This window comes from Acomys minous, assembly GCF_964271855.1.
Source record: "Acomys minous genome assembly, chromosome: 9".
Taxonomy (NCBI): domain Eukaryota; kingdom Metazoa; phylum Chordata; class Mammalia; order Rodentia; family Muridae; genus Acomys; species Acomys minous.
The window spans coordinates 15,816,713-15,827,360 of record NC_140490.1 but is presented as its reverse complement, the minus strand read 5'-3'; the positions used below and the strand labels follow the sequence as shown (position 1 = coordinate 15,827,360).

At 51.6% G+C, this 10,648-nt stretch overlaps 1 pseudogene across 1 annotated transcript; it reads left to right on the top strand.

Moving 5' to 3' along the window:
- The first annotated feature begins 2,194 nt into the window (after positions 1-2,194).
- LOC311604257 (small ribosomal subunit protein uS12-like) lies at positions 2,195-2,687 on the top strand (annotated as a pseudogene). Its single transcript has one exon. The product of its transcript is annotated as a small ribosomal subunit protein uS12-like (transcript).
- The last annotated feature ends 7,961 nt before the right edge of the window (positions 2,688-10,648 follow it).

Here is a 10,648-nt window from a genome sequence, read left to right as displayed (position 1 = left end):
TGTGTCCTAGGATGTGCTGGGAAGGGGAGACACTGCATGTGGACGGGCACTGTCAGGAAAGCAGTCCCAGCCCACTGTTCAGTGCTCTGCCCCGCTGCTGCCCAGAGGCCACACACTCTCCTGGTTGCACTGCAGACACTAACATGGGGCAGGGAGCAGGGCTGCCTTCACTCATCCCCAGGCACTTCCTACTCCAGGAGGATAGAATGCTAGTGTTCCACAGAGTTTCACACTGTACTGTGTATGTATGGGGCCGGGTGTTAAAATTCAGTGGAGGTGGTCTAAATTCATTCGTTGGAAAGAAATTTATGAAGCCCGCGCTTCGGGGCCCCTGTATTAATCTATCAGAGGCGCTGTGACTCCGGAGATTTATTGTGCAGACTCTGGCACCACACAGGGCTGGGTGGAGTCCCTTCTTTGCCACTAGCCAGCTGGTTGCTTTCAGCAGGTCATTTGGCCCCTCTGGGCTGTGATTTCTCTGTCTATAAAGTGAGGATCAAAGAGCAGAAGCCTCCCGGGAGGTGCTGAGTGAACCTGGGAACTACCACAGGAGGATGGTGGCGGTGGGGACCAGGGAAACGGCCTGTTATCAGAGCAGGCACCGTGCCGCTTGGTTGGATGAAGAACACAGTGTGTCTGGAGGATGGGGCAAGACCCTGTGAGGAGAATGGTAGAGTGGGGAAGGGACTTGGGGAGAGTGTGTGGCCTGGGGGGTTAGGGCTGTTAGGAGAGACTCCAGTGAGGGGTGAGAGGGTAACTCCTAGGAGAGCTACAGGAAGAGAGCAGAACTAGAGCTGGGTTCCTCCAGCCTACCTGATGCAGGTAATGGAGACCCTTTTCAGAGTTACAGGAAATAGGAGCCATGTCCTGCCCCAGGACCATTTGACCGTTCTTCCAGTGACAGGAGTTCTTCTAAAGTGCTTTACCCCTAGGACTGTTCTGCAGTGAACTGGGTCTTCTCGTTCCTCTCCTAACTGATAGGATAGATAATACCTTGGACATTCTCTCTAGATGGGGAACCTTTGACACCCTGCTTGGGGTTCCCATCTTTGCTTTGTGCCCCACTACGGTCGAGAGCTTCCATTGTCTCTCCCACCACAGCTGCCTAGTGTATGGTCCCGCCCTGCAGCTGACACTAACCTGCACCAGGAGCAGCAGGCTCCAGCCCACCACACAGATGCCTCAGGTCGGAGCTACTTCTCATCCAAGCCTGACTTGATGGTCCATCCTGGCCCTTGGGCAGCAGGCGCCACAGTGACTTGGGGAGGCTCAGTGGCTGTGGGCGCTAGCCGTATGCTTGGCTCAAGATGGCAGGACTCAGGAGAAGCACCCACCTGCTCTGCTCCGTTATGTGGCTCTCGGGGCACTGTGCAGGCTGCAGTATCCCCTGTATGCCACACACAGTACTGACCTTTAGAGACCCGAGCTGCACATCTCTTTTCAGTCTTGGAGCCTTGTGTGATTGGCATTGTGTTCCTCTGTGCTTTGTTCCACTCTGAGAATTAGGGATAGATCTCTCCAGAACCCCCAACAGCATCTCCTGCAACTCATGGAAAAGATCCACAAGAATTCATCTGTACCCCACCCCACCCCAGAAGTGTGTGCGAAGAAGAGTCTTCATCCTCAGTGCGAGCCAACTCTCTTCAGTTTGATTTGTCTCAGAAGAAGTGAGACAGAGCAGGGTCGTCGTTCCTTCTCCCCACCCCCCCCCCCCGCCCCAGGGTAGGAGTGCAGCATGACAGGAGCCTGGAAACTTGGCAGGGATGCCCTGGATCATAGTTCTGGCACTGGGCCCATTTGGCAGAGGAATGAAAAGAGGCTTCCAGTTGTCCCAGCACAATTCCCTCCCTCAGTGAGGCAGACACACGTGAGCAACAGGGCTGTGGCCTCTGACAGAGAAATCCTGTCTACCAGTAGTCTAGGGAACCTCAGCACTCCTCAGTGGGTGAACACTTACTAGCTGCTGCCGGACACACACCACATGCCAGTTTCTCACAGGACACTTCTGCCCTGAGGAAGGGCAGGGAGGGCCTCATATTTCCAGGGCCAAGAGGACGGGACGGTGAGCCACATCCTTCTGTCCTTCCCAGAGCTTTCAATCCTGTGGCGATGGTTGTGCACTGTGTAAAACAATGCAGTTAGGATGACCCAGCCAGAAGGACTGACTCTTCTTGATTTAAAAATCTGTGCCTCTCTCTTTCTCTCGGGCCCGTGGCGCTGGCAAGATGGGCAAGTGTCGTGGTCTCTGTACTGCCAGGAAGCTCCACAGTCACCGATATGACCAGAAGTGGCATGATAAGCAGTACAAGAAAGCCCACTTGGGCACAGCCCTGAAGGCCAATCCTTTTGGAGGTTCCTCTCATGCCAAGGGAATTGTGCTGGAAAAAGTAAGGGTTGAAGCCAGTCAGATTCTGCTCTTCGGAAGTGTGTGAGGGCACAGCTGATCAAGAAGATCACAGTGTTGGTGCCCAGTGATGGCTGCTTAAACTTCATTGAGGAAAACGATGAAGTTCTGGTTGCTGGATTTGGTTGAAAAGGTCATGCTGTAGATGATATTCCTGGAGTCCGATTTAAGGTTGTTAAAGTAGCCAATGTGTCTCTTTTGGCCTAGTACAAAGGCAAGAAAGAAAGACCAAGATCATAAACTTTGACAATGCAAACACAGTAATAAACTTTCATATTCTGAAAAAAAAATCTGTGCCTCCTTGTGTGACTTTGAAGCACACTGTCCCTGTGTGGGCCAAATGTTTGATAGCAGGGAAATGGCCCACACAAGCTGTTCCATACTGCTAATTGAGATAATGTTATTAAGATATACAGTGTTCATATTTTAGGAGGAAATTGAAGTAGCTAATTACACTTTTGTATCCAGTGCATGTGATTTCCTTTGTTTTCTGTGGGGCAAAGACTAGGACATGGTGTCCCCATTATGTCTGTTACTGGTGACCCTCTCTCCCTTTCGTTGTCTGACCTGTCTATAAGTATGTGGGTGTATTGGCTACTTTCAAATCAATGTGACCACGTACAGTGCTAAGAATGAGACTGGCTCACATAGGCTCATATATGTGAATACCCGGTCCCCAGTTGGTGGAACTCTCTCTAAAGGATTCGAAGGGAGAAAGGGTGAGAGAAGGTTTATCCCTGGGGAAAGGCTTTGAGGTTTCACATGATCACAGCATTCCCAGTTAGCTTTCTCTCTATCTTGTGTTTGGAAGGAGATGCAAGCTGTCAGCTACTGCTTGAGTGCCATGTCTGCCTGTGTGTGTGTGTATATGTGTGTGTGTGTGTGTGTGTGTGTGTGTGTGTGTGTGTGTGTGTGTGTCTGGGGGGGGGAGGTGGGTGACAGCCACATGGGGTACCAGGAAGCAGAGTGCAATGCGAGAATCACAGTGATTGAAGGCAGGTGTGAGCAAAGGCTCATCTAGTGACTATCTCTTCTTCCCAAAGTGTCCCCAGCCTCTGAACACAGTGCCAGCAGCTAAGGACCACTGAAAGGTGAACCTACTGGACAAAGAGCATTTCCAGCTTGCAGAGGACCGAGTTGCAGCCTGCCCAGGTGGTCTCAGGATTCTGATGTGGCTATTGGCCACTGTGAAACAACCCTCACGTCATCCTCCCGACTCCTTTTTCTGAGCCCCGACCACCTAGGAATCTAGTTTTGAAGGGCTCAGATTGGCTTCAGGCAGCCACCTAAAGCACATGCTGGCAGAAAACGAAGCGCTAAGTTGTAAGTCAATGCAAACTCGATTCCAGCTCTCAGCTCTGAGTCCAGTAGGGATCTGAGATGAAGACAGAAATGCAAGCAAGAGTAGAGACAATTGAGAGCCACGGAGTAGGAAGGAGCCTGGTGTTTAGCCTCATTTGTATAGGAACAGGTGTGATCTACATGGACCTGTGCTTAGCCTCAAAGGTTCTGGAAGCTGTCATGTGCACAAAAGGCTCCAAAGACCATGGCAGACATGATCTGCGAGTGCAGGACATCCACAGCCTTGGGGCTTGGGACCTATGAGCAGCATGTGACAGAAGCTAAGGTTATATCGTGACTTGGGGACAGTGTGGAAGGCTACAGGGACAGGATGGAGGGCCAGGGTGAAGTAGAAAGGGATCTATAAGACGAGAAGCCAGACTGGAGCAGGGCCTGTACCCCCAGGCTTCTTTGTGGGGAGAGCTAGCACAGCTCTAACCATCTATGTCTCTGTGTGCATGGAGGCCTGGTTGGAGTCCAGCCCTCCCCACAGAGAGCAGGCTACAGATGGTGAGTGCCTTATATGGTGTTATATTAGCTGGAGCCCGTGTCCCCTCCTGTATAATCATATCATATATGGTGTTATATTAGCTGGAGGCCGTGTCCCCTCCTGTATAATCATATCATATATGGTGTTATATTAGCTGGAGGCCGTGTCCCCTCCTGTATAATCATATCATATATGGTGTTATATTAGCTGGAGCCCGTGTCCCCTCCTGTATAATCATATCATATATGGTGTTATATTAGCTGGAGGCCGTGTCCCCTCCTGTATAATCATATCATCTCTAGATGAGACTTCTTTCACTAAACACAATGCAAATGCTGTGTGAATGGCTGTTAGGCTATGGTTGATGGAAGAATGACAAAAACGTGCTCTCACTCAGTACACAATTGTCTCTTCCAAATCTTTTCCATTCTTGATTGCTTAAATCTATGGATAAGGAACTTGGGCAAGCAGCCTGCAATGTGTAGGAGATGTGGGTCCAGGGCAGCTAGCGCATGGCTCAGCAGAGCTCACACAGCCACATCCAGGAAGCTCAGGTCTGGACACATGTCCCCCCGCCCCCGCCCCTCGGGCTGAGGGAGCTGCTGAAGTTACATTGAAAGTGATTCACTCAGTGGCCAAAGCTGCATTTGGGTTAGTGTGTGAATTTTCTGTCTTTGTGGACATGTGGGTCCTTCGAACTTAAGTGGGCAGGGAGAGCTCAAGGAAGCAAAGCTGCTGTCATTTACCTGGAGTTATGCATCTTGTTGGAAGAGGTACAGTGATGTGGACCTAGCTAAGGGGTCCCCCACCTGAGGTAGCTAGCTCCTGGTCTTCTCCCGGTACTGCAAAGGGGCATCATCAGACCCTGAGGGCTAACGGTTCTCACAGGAAAGGTCTCACCCAGTAAAGTCTGGCCTCCTCTGCTGCCCTCCTCCTTCCTCCCTTTGAGCCTCCCTCGTGCCCTGGCTGGACAGAATGCCAAGCTGAGGAGGCTGCTGTTGCTGTGGAGGCAGGAATGCCTGGGGCCCTGGCTAGAAGGTCATGTGGGAAACTTCTGCTTGAGGGGAGCTACTTAAATGAGCCATTAGGGCTCTGTATCCCGGGCCCTTGTCTGGCTGCTGCCTCCTCCAATGGAGGAAGGGCTTCCCTGGCTTTGCTGTGGAGTGTGAACAATGGCTTGCTGGCTGCCCAGTCTTACCCCACAGGACGCATAGCCCTGGTGGCCAGTCACTGCCCTCGGGAGAACCAAAGCTAGCCATGTGAATGCAACTGTTTTGAAAGGCTCCCCCTGGAGACCAGGCAAAGGATGTATTCTCTCTGCATCCTTCCCTTCCACACAGAACCCCCAAGAGCCTGCACAAGATTGGGCCCTGCAAATTGTGGGGAGGGAGGGGACACTTCGTGATGTGGGAGTCCTTTAGGGGGTACTTGAGGGGGATCCCTGTTTAGCAGGAAAGGGAGCAAGAACCAGGTGAGTGTGAAGGGTTTGAGGGGGTGTCAGGTAGAAACATCTGTGCTGGGGAGGGAAGCCTGTGAGGCTGATGCTGTGTGGCATGTCTAGGGTTCGCTATTATTGGGGTGGGGTGCAGTGGTTTGTCTTGGGTGGGTTTGTTGGGGAAGTGTCATTCCTTACCTCTGGTGGTTCCTGATGATGGGGAAATCTGCTGTTTGGTGTCATCTTGGCTTAGTCTACTCTTCCAAAGCTAGTTCACGTTCAGGTAGGTCAGCACTAGTATAGCCAGGATTTGTGGCCAAGGTCTTATTTTTGAACCATGAGTCTTCCATGAGCAGACATCCCTGGGGTCTGGCCTGTGCAAGTTGTCTGGGCAAGAGAACCAGGTGCAAAGTGGCCGGCAGGGTGCATGGGTGCCAGAGAGAACAGAGGTCAGTACTTGCTAGGGGCCCTGGTCACGTTTCCTAGAAAGGGGAGCAAACATTAGTTGCAAAGAAAGTGGGGAACATTGGATGTGGCACAGGAGGGCTGACAAACGGAACACAGGAGATGGAAGTCATAGGTTCTCCACTTGAGGTGGTTTGGAGCCCTGTGAGGACACAGCAGGTGCTTATGCATATATGGACTAACTATGTGACTGGTCTGTTAGAAATGCCAACGTTGCGGGGAGCAGATCTTCAAGAGACATATCACTATGGCATGAGAAATAGGGAGGGAGGGTCCAGGAAGTCGTGCACGCATGGACGCCCCTATCTGATTCTCTACATCTATCCAGGTCCTTGCTGCAGAGCCTCATTGGTACTGCATTCTCAGAAAGACCAGCAGAGGGCAGTGTGCCTCTGAGAGGGCCAGGATGCCCCTTCCACAGCTGGAACACACATTTGTGCATTTTTGAGCGTGGGCCCATCTCTGGCATGGCTTAGAGGGTAATCTAGCCCGGGCTCTAGCTGACAAACCTTCTTCACCTCATCACCTCCTGTGCTAATAATACCACAGGATGTCACACAGTGTGGGGTAAGGGAACAGCCAGGACACTTGGACCCTCTCAGCTCAGCTTGGCCCTGAGAAAGTCATGCACAGTCCCCAGGAAGAAGGGATCTGGAGTTAGATGTGAAAATAAAGCAAGAAAAAAGAAGGGGTTCCAACCCCAAGCCAGGGCCAGCATTCATTATAACAGAACAGGCATTCCAGCTTGGCCTGTTCAGCCTCGGGCCCATAGAAGCCTGTGGATTTGTCGGGGTCAGGTGAAGGGTGGACAACTAGGAACAAAAACTCAGGGTGGCCTCAAAGGCAAGTGACAAAGACCTCAGAACATCTGTTGCAACCCCCAGGATGATGCAGGAGCCCACAACAACTACCTCATCTCTGTCAGGAATGTTGTTCACTTCCTGAGTAGTAAGGTGAGCAGAAAGCCCTACTGAGGCAGAGTTGAGTAGACCCCTTGTATGCGTCAGTGACTAGTTGGCCCTGGGTCCACATGTGCTGCACCCCAGGGCCTACAGCAGACTCTGGGGCATGGAGCGGGGGCTGGGGGTGGGGAAGAATTCAATCCTAGGACAAGGTAGCTAGAAGGGTTAAGAGGGCTCTCAGCCAAGGTGGCCCCAAGCCCTGACGTAGAATTTCTAGACTAGTAACAGACTCATATCTGGGCTCAGTAGTTACTGTCCCTGTGTCTGTATTTGTCTGTGACGTATACATGGTATCGTGGAGGGGAGCCGGAAGTGAACATGACCCCACAGGTAACCAAGAGGGCTAAGTGTCTGCCACCCACCCACACAGGGGTCAGCGGTGCCAGGCGAGGGTCTACCAGCCACCCACACAGGGGTCAGCGGTGCCAGCTATTAGTATTATCTTGGTTTCGGAGTCATCAGTTTAAGGATTTCTATAATTTCATCTACTTCTGGAAGTAGCTTCCCCCCCTTTTTTTTTCTGTTTTACAGGTGAAGAAGTGAGGCCCCCAGTACTTAAGCTCCCGGCCAGCTCACACAGAAGGTGAGAAGCAAAGCTGGTTACCTTCCCAGACATCTCTGCCCTTGGTCATCTGAAGGTCCAGCCCACAGGGAGTGCCCCTGGAAGCCATGGGGTTCATCTGTGGTATAATGCCCCTGGCTACCTGAGATGAATCAGAGAGCGTGGCTCTTCAGTGACAGAGGACCAGGGGTAAGAAGCCAAGCAAACACTCTGACAGCAGCGTGGTTCTTCTTCAGGGGCTGCCTCAGACACTGATATCTCACAGGAGTCCTCTAACATGTTTATAATCAGCTGCGCAGTGTCATGAGTGACCAAGGATCTGTAAGATAAGAGCAAGCTGACAGGCCTGGAGTGTATACACAGTGAGGGTCATCTGAGTGCTGAGACAGCGCTGGGCCCTGGGACTGTGCGGGGACTGAAGAGCAGTGTGTGGGAAGGGAAGAGCCTCTTGCCAGCTCCCAGAAGGTCCTGGGTCAGGATGGGTGTTGAGGATACTATAGAGGTCACAACCATGCTCTACGGGCCATATTTGTTCTGTTGGTGTATTTTATTTGGCTTACAGAATGCTTCTCAAAAAAACTTTGGTTTATGTCTTGACGTTTTCATAGAGGAAAAAAATATCCAGATCTGCAGTTTGTCATGAAATGCGGAGGTTCTGACAGCACAAGAGACAGGAATGCTGCCACAGGGAGCCTGCGAGAGTCCTGTGGACCTGCTGTGCCCTGCAGCGCTCCATTCTACCGTAATACTTCCTGCCTGGGCCTCTCTGAGCTCCTTGGGGATCAAGTCGCTGAAATGACACGGGTTTCCCTTCTGAATCCTTGGGCCTTTTCCATGACTGCAATGTACCTGTGAGCATCTACTTGAGCCTCTTGTCCAAGACAAACTTGGTGACAAGCACCTAGTGTCATTAGTATTCACAATGGAGGACTGAGTTTATGAACCAAGAAGGGAACGCTTTCCCCATCCCCAGGGCCTTTGTACTGAGTCACAGAGTTGGGCAGGTGGCTTTGGGAGCAGTTACTATAGGTGGCGGGGAGTCTTGGAGGCGGCCCCCTTCTCTCATGTAGAAAGGTCAGAGTAGACTTGGCCATCCACAGTCCTGAAGTGAGGAAGGCTCCTTCCACCCAGACGGAAAGGAAAGGAAAAGGAGAAATAGGCTTCTGATGCTACCTGAGACAGACCCACACTACGGAATGATGTTCACTACCTAAGAGCGGGGACATGGCTGGGACAGCTCCAAGAGGAGAGAGCAGACACAGCATGGCCCAGTGCTGTCAGAAGGAAGCCTGGAGGTGGGGCGGGATGAGGCCGAGCATGAGGATAGAGCGAGGCAAGATGAGACAAAGGGGAAGAGAAGCAAAGGCAGGGTTCTAGAAGGCCTTGGACAAAGCTGCTGCCAAGGTAGGAGGCCTGGTTGAAAAGAAGCGTAGAAGGGAAGTGCTGTAGTCTTCTTTCTCCTACTGTGAGTAACACTATGACCAAGAGCAACCCCAGGTTATGACCTCTGCACTGTCCCCAACACCCATCCTGACCCATGACCTTCTGGGAAATGGTAAGAAGCTCCCCCCTTCCCACATACTGCTCTCCAGGCCCAGCCTTCCCCAGCACTGTCTAAACACTCAGATGGCCCTTGTGCTGTGTGGACTCCAGGCCTGTCAGCGTGCTCTCATCTTACAGGTCCTTGGTTTATATTTCCAGGTTATAATGCGTCCCTGAGGGAAGTCATGGCATGAACACAAGCAGGAACTGAGGAACTCAAGAAGAAGTCATGAAGGAAGGCTGCTCACTGCCTTGCTCCCTCTTGCTTACGCGATGGCTTTTCTATGCACCCCAGGCCCACCTGTCCAGGCGTGTGGTGCCCACCGTGGTCTGGCCTCTGCCCCATCAATTAGCAACCAAGAACACAGAACCAAGAACCAAGAACTTGCTTACAGGCCAGTCTAATGGAGGCTAGTCTTCAGCTGAGGTGAGGTCTCCTCTTCCCAGGTGACTCTAGTTTGTGTCAAGTTGACAGCTGAAGCTAACTATGTGTGCTTGCTAGTTTATTGTCTTGCTATAAACTGGAGTTGTTTATAAAGAAGGATTCTCAACTGAAAAAAAAAAGTTCCAACCGGATTGGCCTATGGGCAAGCCTTTGGGGGCGTTTTCTTGATTGGCGTGTGAGAGTCTAACTTACTGTGGGTGGTGCCATACGTGGGCTCATGGTCTTGGGATCCATGAAGAGAAAGCCAGCAAGTAGCATGCTTCCGTTGCCTCTGCTTTAGCTCCTGCCCTCTTTGAATTCCTGCCCTGACTCCCTTTGATGATGAAAGAGAATATGACAAGCATAGTCAAAGCAAACCCTTTCCTCCCCAAGTTGCTTATGGTCACGGTGTCCTGTTGCAGCATTAGAAACCCTAAGACACCATGACCGGGAGAGAGAGAAGAGGAGAGAGAGGAACGGAGCAAAGGTGAATGTGGGGGAAGGGAAGAGAAAAGGGACAGTTAGTAAGAAGCAGGTGTGTGTCACAGATGTGGCTTGAATTTGGGATGTCTCTCAGAGGCTTTCTCTCAGATGCAGCAGGTGACTACTATTTTTGGAGGCCGTGGAGTCTTTATCAGCAGTGTCTGGCTGGAAGAAACTGGTTGCTGGGGAGTGCTTTGATCATTGTATCCACCCTTGGGTCTTGCTCCTTTTGCAGGGTCCTGGCCTACGATGCTATGAATGAGCTCTCTCACGCTCTCCTGATGCTGCCATGATCCAGCTGCCGTGCCTTCCCAATCCCAATCTCTGAACCCAGGAACTAAAAATGAATCCTTTGTCCCTTCAGTTGCTTCTCTGACGTATTTTGGTGACCAGGATGGCAAAGTGGCTAATTCAGAGAAGACACTGGAGAAACACAGAAGGCAGGGCAAACTGGACGGCTGTGGGGAACAGCTGCTCATGGCTGTGGCCCTCATCTGACCAGTCCTGGGCCTTAGCTATTCTTTCTCTCATCCAGAGTCC